At 38.9% G+C, this 12,551-nt stretch overlaps 1 protein-coding gene across 1 annotated transcript in view; it reads left to right on the plus strand.

Moving 5' to 3' along the window:
* KCNH7 (potassium voltage-gated channel, subfamily H (eag-related), member 7) overlaps window positions 1-12,551 on the plus strand; it is a 532,838-nt gene that overhangs the window by 26,756 nt on the left and 493,531 nt on the right. The gene's annotated exons all lie outside the window — the stretch shown is intronic.

Genomic DNA, 12,551 nt, shown 5'->3' on the forward strand with positions numbered 1-12,551 from the left:
AACCAATGGCATTTAAGTCTTTCCTCCTTAATCAATGGTATTTCAGTTTTGTTTAAGAGTATTATTTTCAAGTGGAAAGTGAATCTTCAGTAATCTGTGAACCCTTCAGGGTAGAGTGCTTGCTATTGATTTCTGCTTGTAGTTTTCAAGGCAATTTTATGGGGAAGGGCAGAAATGATCATTTTAATGAAAGTCATTTTTTCTTAGATGCTGAGCCAAAGAGTTCTACTAAAAGAAAACATGGGTCAGTAAAGAAAGGAAACAAGAATAGGATAAAGGGTTTCTTTGTTAAGGGTGGATTTCTAAGTCAGCTTTTTTTAATGTGGAGGATAAAAGTTATGAGAAAATTAATTATGTAATCGAAGAGATACATACATGCTACTCATGTAGCCAGATGCTTCTTCACCAGAAGCCCAGCATGATAGAACTTTCTTTGAAGATTGAAAGAAATCATGTTTAAATATATAGTTATATGGAATCAATAAGACTTCCCCAAGAGATGATATTGGCTGAGTTTATAAATATATGTTAAATGAAAAGTTTATTTACGCTGTCAGAGCTGAGCTAGGCCAGTTCAGTTCAGTTCAGTTTAGTTGCTCTGTTGTATTTGACTCTTTATGACCTCATAGACTGCAGCACGCCAGGCTTCCCTGTCCATCACCAACGCCTGGAGCTTGCTCAGGCTTATGTCCATCGAGTCGATGGTGCCATCCAACCATCTCATCCTCTGCTGTCTTCTCCTCCTGCCTTCAGTCTTTCCCAGCATCAGGGACTTTTCCAGTGAGTCAGTTCTTCGCATCAGGTGGCCAAAATATTGGAGCTTCAGCTTCAGCATCAGTTTTTCAAATGAATATTCAGGACTGATTTCCTTTAGGATTAACTGGTTGGATCTCCTTGCCATCCATGGGACTCTCAACAGTCTTCTCCAACACCACAGACCAGTTAGAGATGCAAACTGAACATTTTATTGCCTTTGACATTGACATGAAAGGCAATCAGGTTTCATCTGGACATCCCTTGGTGCCCACTTTGCTTTCTAATATGCATTATTCATCAGGGCATTCTGACCCAAGTTTTGTCTTTCTCTATATTCTTATTTATGTATAATAGCTAAAAATCAACTCAAAACCACACCTTAAACCCAGTGCACATACAATCATATTACTTCATGTGATTTTTCTAGAGAATGTTTTCTCACATTTAACATAATAAGAATTGAACTATACTCTAATTTTTGTCACACGGTAGGCCACTAAACATAATTGAATACATATTTATATTTTTATTTGGAAAAATCATCTTTCATTTTTTACTTTTTCATTCTGATTATTTTTTTCAGTTTGTAATATTTAAAATTTTATTTGTTTAAACAGAGGCTTGATTTTCATACTATTCCTCTAATTATAAACTGAACTAGCATGTTTAGATTACATAAGAGGATAAGACATGGCTTCTCCTTTAATTGTTCAGTTCAGTCCTTCAGTCACGCCCGACTCCTTGCGACCCCATGAATCACAGCACGCCAGGCCTCCCTGTCCATCACAACTCCTGGAGTTCACTCAAACTCATGTCCATCGAGTCGGTGATGCCATCCAGCCATCTCATCCTCTGCCATCCCCTTCTCCTCCTGCCCCCAATCCCTCCCAGCATCAAGGTCTTTCCAATGAGTCAACTTTCGCATGAGGTGGCCAAAGTATTGGAGTTTCAGCTTCAGCGTCGTCCTTCCAATGAACACCCAGGACTGATCTCCTGTAGGATGGACTGGTTGGATCTCCTTGCAGTCCAAGGGACTCTCAAGAGTCTTCTCCAACACCACAGTTCAAAAGCATCAATTGTTCAGCACTCAGCTTTCTTCACAGTCCAACTCTCACATCCATAATGACCACTGGAAAAACCATAGCCTTGACTAGACGGACCTTTGTTGGCAAAGTAATATCTCTGCTTTTCAATATACGATCTAGGTTGGTCATAACTTTCCTTCCAAAGAGTAAGCGTCTTTTAATTTCATGGCTGTAATCACCATCTGCAGTGATTTTGGAGCCCCCCAAAAATAAAGTGTGACACTGTTTCCACTTTTTCCCCATCTATTTGCCATGAAGTGATGGGACCAGATGCCATGATCTTAGTTTTCTGAATGTTGATCTTTAAGCCAACTTTTTCATTCTCCTCTTTCACTTTCAACAAAAGGCTTTTAGTTCCTCTTCAGTTTCTGCCATAAGGGTGATGTCATCTGCGTATCTGAGGTTATTGACATTTCTCCGGGCAATCTTGATAACAGCTTGTGCTTCTTCCAGGCCAGAATTTCTCATGATGTACTCTGCATATCAGTTAAATAAGCAGGGTGACAAAATACAGCCTGATGTACTCCTTTTCCTATTAATTGTAGTAAACATTAAATTTAGATCTATGGTCTTTAAACTTAAAATATTTGGGGAGATTACTTTCTATGCAAAAAAAAAATGAGATTTTTCAGAGTATAAACACAAAATTTGTGTGTGCTACTCAGTTATTGGAAGGGGCAAAAACAGAAGTGGAAAATCAAGAAAGAAAGAAGAGAGGAAGGAAAGAAACAAAAGGAGAGAAGATTCAAATGTAGGAAAACTGTGAAGTGGAAAAAAAAAAATATATATATATAAGCCTGTAGTGGAGAATAAGAAATAAGATAGGAAAACTGCTTCAAGATAATGAGGGAATAATATAAAAAACTAAAAAAAAAAAAAAAAAAAAATAGACTGCTACTTTCTTCCCTCAAAAGAAAACATGCCAGTGAAATCTCAGACAAGCACAAGTTCAAGTGGGTTATCTGAGACTGACACCATGATCCTAGAAGGATGAATTCTTCAGTGTGAAGAATATTTATTCCTTAGGTCTGTTTACTGTTCTATTTGGAGCTGAGGCAAGAGCAATGAATAATGGATAACAGGACACCCTAATTGTTTCTGTAACAAAGGCAGCAGCACTGGAATTCATTATATCTTATTGTGTGAGAACCATATATTGACAGTTACACAGATGAAAGAACTTCCCCTCGAGAGATAACAGGTCTCTGTTACAAACAAAAGATTACTTTTCTAGAAGTAGAAGCTGATACTTGGGGGCATATTTTGCCGTCCACACCTCATTGGTGAAGCAACTAGCTTGAGCTTTGTGGAAAACAAGATACTAATGATAGTGACATTTTTCCCTTGAGTCGGTTTAAAACAATAAGGTCTAGAGATGAAATGCTGCAGAATCACAGAATTTTAAGATGGTAAGAAACTGGGATCATCTGTAATGCTTTTTAGGACGTGGCACAGAGTGAGTGCCCCCAAAATGCTCACTAACCAGCTTCCTGCTTGCCTGCCTTCCTACCTCTTTTCCTCCCTTCTTTCCTTCAACAGCCTTTATTTATGAACGAGGAAACCAAGGCCAAGCAACTAGTCCAAGCTCACTTGGCATCAGGACTCACATCTTAACAGTTTCTAAAATGGGACTGGATTTACCATTTAATGGTGAAAGCCTTGTCTTCTTGCTCATGTTCACAAACAAGCAATATTCTTATAAGGATAAATAAAGAATAGTATCTTTTCTTCATGATGAGGAACACTCTGCCTGAATTTCAAAACAGTGTTTCTCACTGAATTTGAGTAATCCCATAGTTTTCTATTTCCACTCTGAGCATTTCATTTGCTCTTCTGGTGTTTTTTATACAACCTTTCATGACACTGTTTTTCCCCAATATAATATCTGTAGTGTATGAATCTATAAATTGATTTAAGCCACTCGAGAAGGAATGGTGCTATTTGTACTGTATATTAAAATAATAGGGCAGCAGTATTTGCCATAAAATGAAATTGCAATATCCTAAGAGGGGAACTCACCTCTTACAGTGCATCTACAGGGGCGTTAGAAATGAAACAAAATGCTGATCTGAGTTGGTGAATCTGATTTATTCTGTTTTATGAGCTCCTGCTGGTAGTTTTGGTTAATGAGCTGTTGCAGAGAATTTTAGAGAATGCTAGTATTTGTGTCCATAAGAAATGGGAATATCATCCAGGCTTATCTATGCCATGAAGACAATTCAAGTTCACTGTGGAGAAAGGAAAATCAAATGAGGATAGTACATTCTAGTTATAGCTAGATTTTTTGAGTTTGTGTATTTTTTGCATTTTTCTCAGTACGGTTTCAGAAATTGAGTACAATTCTTAGAAATTATGCCCGAGCTAAAGCACCTCCATGCTATAGATTATTTTTACCCATTGCCCTCTTGGCTCTCAGTTGTGCCTCAGAGGTAACTGGTGGTAGCACAATTACAGAAACCCCAGTTAGTGATATTCTAGTTTCTGTATGATCTGCCCTGCTGATTGTACTTTTACAGTTTTTTTTTTTAATTTTATTTTATTTTTAAACTTTACAATATTGTATTAGTTTTGCCAAATATCGAAATGAATCCGCCACAGGTATACCTGTGTTCCCCATCCTGAACCCTCCTCCCTCCTCCCTCCCCATACCCTCCCGCTGGGTCGTCCCAGTGCACCAGCCCCAAGCATCCAGAAAGCTGTGGTACATATACACAATGGAGTATTACTCAGCCATTAAAAAGAATACATTTGAATCAGTTCTAATGAGGTGGATGAAACTGAAGCCTATTATACAGAGTGAAGTAAGCCAGAAAGAAAAACACCAATACAGTATACTAACGCATATATATGGAATTTAGAAAGATGGTAACAATAACCCTGTGCACGAGACAGCAAAAGAGACACTGATGTATAGATCAGTCTTATGGACTCTGTGGGAGAGGGAGAGGGTGGGGAGATTTGGGAGAATGGCATTGAAACATGTATAATATCATATATGAAACGAGTCGCCAGTTCAGGTTTGATGCGCAATACTGATTGTACTTTTAATAAACAATGAAATATTCAGTTTTTAAAAACTCTATCCCTTGATAGGGTGTTTGGTTAGAATTTTGAAAATACACAATTCCATTTGCCACTACCCTCCTTTGGTAGATGAGGTCTTTGTTACCCTGATATTTTATTGTATATGTATGTTGTTAAGGTATATTTGCCTCAGATCTTTAAAAAAAAGAATAATAGTGTTCTGTGAGAATCATATTATTATCTTTTTTATTCAAAAGTGTATGTGTCTGTGGCTCATTTTTTTTTCAAATCATTTTTAAAATTTAATTCCAAAATGGTGAAGAAACTTTTATAATGTACTATTTCAGTAATATAGTATTTTTCTCATTTACTTTTATGTTGTATTACAAGACATTTGGGGGCTTCCCAGGTGATGCTGTGGTAAAGAATCCACCTGCCAATGCAGAAGATGTGGGTTTGTTTCCTAGACTGGGAAGAGCCCCAGGAGAAGGAAATGGTAACCCACTCCAGTATTCTTGCCTTGAGAATCCCATGGACAGAGGAGCCTGGCAGCCTAAAGCCCATGGGGTTGCAAAGAGTCGGACACAACTTAGTGACTGAGCATGTACCTGTGCAGAAAGTCTTTGAGACATTTAAACATGGGAGGGGATCATTATCGAAGTAGCTTTCAACATAAATCTTATTACTAACTTTTGTTAGAAAGCAATTATAAACCTGTGTAACTGCCACTATAATGCAGTATAGTATTTAAGAAGATAAGAGATTCCAGAGTTGGGAATCATAATAGTAATATGGCTGTTTTTAAAAGTTTTTATTTACATGAGAAGAAGGATGAATTATTAATTGATTTGTAGAAGACATAAGAGATGTGGGTTCGATCCCTGGGTCAGGAAGATCCCCTGGAGTAGGAAATGGCACCCCATTCCAATATTCTTGCCTCGGAAATCCATTGGACAGAGAAGCCTGGTGGGCTACAGTCCATGGGGTCGCAAAAGAGTTGGACATGACTGAATGACTGCACACACACACACACACACACACACGACATGGGCTTAGACCATCAGTCAGAAAAGACTGCTTCCCAGAAAGAGAGAGAGCCATCCAAAGTAGACAGGATCAGGTTCCTGGGGGCCCCTGCTGCGCCAGGAATAAACCTGTGTAGTAATTGGATAAAGTGGTGATTCATGGGGTCCAGTGCAGCCAGAGTAGTGTGGGCAGCATTCAGTGGGCTGTGATTGTGGCTGTTTGCCAAAGTATGCAGAAGTACTTCAGAATTTTATTAATAGGAATGGCAATACTGCATGTAATTACCAAATTACCATATACTGTATGTGTTGATTTTATACATATATCACACTATGCCTTATTTTTATTGGGATATAGTTGATTATTATGTTACAGGTGTACAACATAGTGATTCACAATTTTTAAAGGTTATACTCCATCTATAACTATTTGGCTCTATTGCCCTGTGTGCTACAATATATCCTTATAGCTTATATATTTTACACATAATGGTTTGTATCTATGGATCCACTAACCCTCTGTTGCCCCTCCCCCTTCTATATTATGTCTATTAATTACACATGCGGATTTTTTTCTCAGTATAAACAGTGTAACGAGCTGTCTTGCTTGGTTTAAGTCTATAATGAGAGGAAACTATTATTTATTATCTAAGTCCAGCATTGTCTCCTAATATTCACTAGAATTCTAATTATACCAGGGTTTCAAAATTCCTTGAAATGTGGACTACTAGTAGCTACACAGTGTAAAATGATTTTCATTCTTGAATGCAAATCTCCATTAGGAAAGCTTGATATGGTAAATTTCTTTCTCTGCTCCTGCAGAAAATTCACTAGAGTCTAATTGGGGAGGGGAGTTACTTATTAAGTGAGGGACTGTAGAAGATTGTACCATTCATGCATGAGAGTGTAGGTTTTTGTGTCTAAAATTCTTTTTTATCAAGAATGTATTGATGGAATGATTCACAATTTCATTTACTATAGCTGAATTGTTACACCATATCTGAATTTGTCTCAGTAATAGCTATTCAAATAAAAAGTTTAAGAATTTTTTGTGAATTCCTTTTATATGTCTACTTAGAGATTTCTTAGAAAATGAAGTTTAGCAGTTACTAGAACTATCTTGACAGAGATAGATGATATTACTGATAAGATAATTCATTGTAAGGCTGATTTTTTCCAGAGTTCTAAACAATGCTAGGGCATGGTTTATTAGATGTTCCTGTCATGTTTAGTGTGGTAAAAATGTAAAAATATTAAAATCTAATTTTCCTAAGGATAGACTTAAGATAAATTCAGGTGAATTGTTGTATTTGTAAAACTTGGTGAGCAGTGGCTTATAATGGGTGGGAAATAATTCAGTCTCTCAGTGCCCGAATAGCTTTTCCCATGAAATACTGAGAGTGAATAGTAGACATAAAGTGTCATCTAAAGGTGTTAGAAGTCTCCTCAAGTTTTGATGATCCTCACCAATCAACCTCAGTGGCAGTCTAATGTTTCACTACTGCTCAGTGACGCTATTGTATATGCAATACATGCACCTGATGACAAGACTGTTCTGGAGGAGGAGAGAATGCAAATCTGGCCTGAAATTTCATCTACGGTTATTTTGTGTGCTGTGTGCTAACTCGCTAACTCATGTTTGACTCTTTGTAAACCCCTAGAAGGTAGCCTGTCAGTCTCCTCTGTCCATGGGATTCTCCAAGCAAGAGTACTGAAGTGGTTGACATTTCATCCTTCAGGGGATCTTTACAACCCAGGAATTGAACCTGCGTTTCTTGTGTCTCCTGCTCTGGCAGGGAGATTTTTTTTACTACTGAGCCACCTGGGAATGATTATTTTATCTTTCTATGAATTGAAAATGACCTGGGCCAGCTTGGGTTCTGGGAGGAAAGATATCTATGTTAACTATACAGGCCACTGTATTTTCTGATTTATATCTCAACTTTAACGTTTCCAATCCCCTGTTTCTGAAGTTTTGTCTTGTTTGACTCTGAACATTTAAGACATTTCTTAAATTTTAGAAGGAGGGTAGAGAGGAGATCTATTCTTGTTGGTTCCTCTCTGATTTTGGCCCTTTCTTTCCACCTAAGAATTATCAGATTTCTTCTTCTTACCATCTCTGCATTTCCTCACTCCCTTTTCCATTTTTGAGTCTCAGAAATCTTTGGATCCCAGCCATCCTCAAGACACTGTACTCACACAGGTCACCAAGGATCTCTTCACAGCAGGGTCGACCTGGTCTTCTTCAGAATATACCTCACACAACTCTCCTCTCTCACCTTTCCTGATATTGCAGTGTCCTTCCCCTCTGATTGTTTCTTTGATTCTCATCTCGTGCTATCTTTGAACCTTAATTCTTTATTATTATTTTTTTTTATCTGTAATTTAATTTCGTTCCTACCTATAGAACTGTCTCCATGTCTAGTCAAATTGAACTTATTTTCAAGACAGAAATAGAGATGCAGGCTTAGAGAGTGGACATGTGGGCATGGAGGGGTTAGAGGAGGGTGAGATGATTGGGAGAGTAGGGTTGACATGCATATATGTATGCATATACATATACATTACCATGTGCAAAAGAGATAGCTTGTGGGAAGCTGCTGAATAGCATAGGGAGCTCAGCTCCATGCTCTGTGATGATCCAGAGGGGTGGAATGGGGATGAGAGGGAGGCTTCAAGAAGGAGGGGATTTAGAGGGATTTAGGTATACACATCGGAGAAGGCGATGGCACCCCACTCCAGTACTCTTGCCTGGAAAATCCCATAGACAAAGGAGACTGGTGGGCTGCAGTCCACGGAGTTGCGAAGAGTCGGACACAACTGAGAGACTTCACTTTCACTTTTCACTTTCATGCATTGGAGAAGGAAATGGCAACCCACTCCAGTGTTCTTGCCTGGAGAATCCCAGGGATGGCGGAGCCTGGTGGGCTGCCATCTGTGGGGTCGCACAGAGTCGGACACAACTGAAGTGACTTAGTAGTAGTAGTAGGTATACATATAGCTGATTAACTTCATTGTACAGTAGGAACGAACACAACATTGAAAACCAACTATGCTCCAATTAAAAAAAAAAGTATCATTCCTTAATGCCTATTGGTTATTTAAACTTCACTGCAATTCAATCCTGTATTTCATTGCCAGTCTGACCTCACTTTGGCCCTGTTTTCATTGTGTCCCTTTTTATCAAAATATTCAAGGGCTTCCCATTTCTTTCATCTTTCTGTATAAAGTCTTTCTTGATACAGGTTAAGTTTCAAGGTCTCCCATGAACTAACTCCACTCTCCAGCCTGATGTTTGTCAAACTTTTTAAACTATAACCAGAGAAAAATCTTTATATTGCAACTGAGAATTTGTGCACATGCATACATATACACACACTCTTTTATACTCACATAATTGAAATATCTTTCTTGAAATAATATTTACATAAGCTACATATGATTTACTCTTATTTTTTTTGTTGTTTCCTTTAAAATGTGAAGTTTCTGAGCCCCTAAACTGACTTCCTGTCATGATCTGACAGTTTGAAGTGGTCCAGCTTCTCAGATTTCTCACCTCTTCACATTCTACTTCCTTGACTCTCTCCAGGAGAGTTCATCTCTACTCTATAAGCGTAAGAACTCTCATTTCTGAGTTTTTATTCCTGTTTTTTCCAATTCAAGTATCTTCTAATCATAAAGATATCTCTGCCAGCTTAGGCTCTTGAAAATCTCCAGTTCCTGAAGGACAACATATATAACCCAAGCAGATCTGCCCAAGATGACCCATAATCCTCTCCTGATTTTGTACTGGTTTTATAACAGTAAAAAACTGAAACTGAGCCTGACTTGCCAGTGAGTGTCCAGGAGTCTCCGGCGGAGGTGTGGATCAACAGAGGTCTGCCATGGGGTCCGGAGCACTGACTACAATAGTGCTGGCATAAGTCCTTTTGAAGGAGATTGCCATTACTGCCGTTACCCCATAGTTTGGCCTCAGGCCACACTACAGGGAGGGAACACAGCACCTATTGACAGAAAATTGGATTAAAGTTTACTGAGCATGGCCCCACCCATCAGAGCAAGACCCAGATTTTCCCACAACCAGTCCCTCTCATCAGTAAGCTTCCACAAGCCTTTTATCCTTCTCCATCAGAGGGCAGGCAGAATGGAAACCACAATCACAGAAAACTAACCAAACTGATCACTTGAATCACAGCCTTGTCTAACTCAGTGAAACTATGAGCCATGCCATGTAGGGCCCCCCAAGACAGACAGGTCATGGTGGAGAGTTCTGACAGAATGTGGTCCACTGGAGAAGGTAATGGCAAACCACTTCAGTATTCTTGCCATGAGAACCCCATGAACAGTATGAAAAGGCAAAAAGATAGGACAGTGAAAGATGAATTCCCTATTTGGTAGGTGCCCAATATGCTACCCAAGAAGAGTGGAGAAACAGCTCCAGAAAGAATGAAGAGGCTGAGCCAAAGTGAAAACGACACCCTGTTGTGGATATGACTGGTGATGGAAGTAAAGTCCAATGTTGTAAAGAACAATGTTACATAGGGAGCTAGAATGTTAGATCCATGATCAAGGTAAAGTGGAAGTGGTCAGACAGGAGATGGCAAGAGTGAAAATTGACATTTTAGGTATCAGTGAGCGAAAATGGACCAGAATGGGTGAAATTAATTCAGATGACTTTTGTATCTACTAATGAGGGCAAGAATCCCTTAGAAGAAATGTAGTAGCCCTCATAGGCAATAAAAGAGTCTGAAATGCAGTACTTGGGTGCCACCTCAAAAATGCAGAGTGATCTCTGCTCATTTCCAAGGCAAACCATCCAATATCACAGTAATCCAAGTCTATGACCCAACTACTAATGCCAAAGAAGCTTAAGTTGAACAGTTCTATGAAGACCAACAAGCCCTTCTAGAACTAACACCAAAAAAGATGCTCTCTTCATCAGAGGTAACTGGAATGCAAATGTAGAAAGTCAAGAATACCTAGCATAATAGGAAAGTTTGGCCTTGGAGTACAAAATGAAGCAGCTCAAAGGCTAACAGGGTTTTCCCAAGAGAACACACTGCCAAGAGAATGCACGGTAAACACCCTCTTCCAACAACACAAGAGAAGACTCTGCACATGGACATCACCAGATTCTCAACACCAAAATCAGATTGATTCATTCTTTGCAGCCAAAGATGGAGAAGCTCTATACAGTCAGCAAAAATAAGACCAGAAGCTGACTGTGGCTCAGATCATTAACTCCTTACTGCCAAATTCAGGCTTAAATTGATGAAAGTAGGGAAAACCACAAGACCATTCAGGGACCTAAATCAAATCCCTACGATTATACAGTGGAAGTGACAAAGAGATTCAAGGGATTAGATCTGATAGAGTGCCTGAAGAACTATGGACAGAGGTTCATAACATTGTACAGGAGGCAGTGATCAAAACCATCCCTAAGAAAAAGAAATGCAAAAAAGGCAAAATGGTTGTCTGAGAAGGCCTCACAAAGATCTGAGAAAACAAGAGAAGTAAAAGGTAAAGGAGAAAAGGAAAGATATACCTGTGAATGCAGAGTTCCAAAGAATAGCAGGGAGATATAAGAAAGCCTTCCTCAGTGATCAATGCAAAGAAATAGAGGAAAACAGTAGAATGGGAAAGACTAGAGATCTCTTCAAGAAAATCAGAGATACCAAGGGAACATTTCATGCAAAGATGGGCACAATAAAGGACAGAAATGGTGTGGACCTAACAGAAGCAGAAGATATTAAGAGGTGGCAAGAATACATAGAAGAACTGTACAAAAAAGATCTTCATGACCCAGATAACCACAATGCTGTGATCACTGACCTAGAGCCAGACATCCTGGGATGTGAAGTCAAGTGGGCCTTAGGGAGCATCACTATGAACAATGCTAGTGTAGGTGATGGAATTCCTGCTGAACTATTTCAAATCCTAAAAGATGATGCTTTTAAAGTGCTGCATTCAATATGCCAGCAAATTTGGAAAACTTAGCCATGGCCATAGGGCTGGAAAAGGTCAGTTTTCATTCCAATCTCAAAGAAAAGCAATGCCAAAAATGTTCAAGAACGTTCAAACTACCGCCAATTGCACTCATCTCACACACTAGCAAAAAAATGCTCCACATTCTCCAAGTCAGGCTTCAACAATCCATGAAACAGAACTTGAAGATGTTCAAGCTGGATTTAAAGAAGGCAGAGGAACCACAGATCAAATTGCCAACATCAAAGAAAAAGCAAGCAAATTTCAGAAAAACATGTACTTCTGCTTTATTGACTATGCCAAAGGCTTTGACTGAGTGGATCACAACAAACTGTGGAAAATCCTTCAAGAGATGAGAATAGCAGACCATCTTACCTGCCTCCTGAGAAATCTGTATTGCAGGTCAAGAAGCAACAGTTAGAACTGGACATGAAACAAAGGACTGGTTCCAAATTGTGAAAAGAGTACGTCAAGGCTGTATAATGTCACCATGCTTAGTTTTTATATGCAGAGTACATTGTGAGAAATGCTGAACTGGATGAAGCAAACACAAGCTGAAATCAAGATTGCTGGGAGAAATATCAATAACTTCAGATATTCAGATGACACCACCCTTATGGCAGAAAGCAAAGAACTAAAGAGCCTCTTGATAAAAGTGAAAGAGGAGAATCAAAAA

This window comes from Bison bison, unplaced genomic scaffold (assembly GCF_000754665.1).
Source record: "Bison bison bison isolate TAMUID 2011002044 unplaced genomic scaffold, Bison_UMD1.0 scf7180017864452, whole genome shotgun sequence".
NCBI lineage: Eukaryota > Metazoa > Chordata > Mammalia > Artiodactyla > Bovidae > Bison > Bison bison.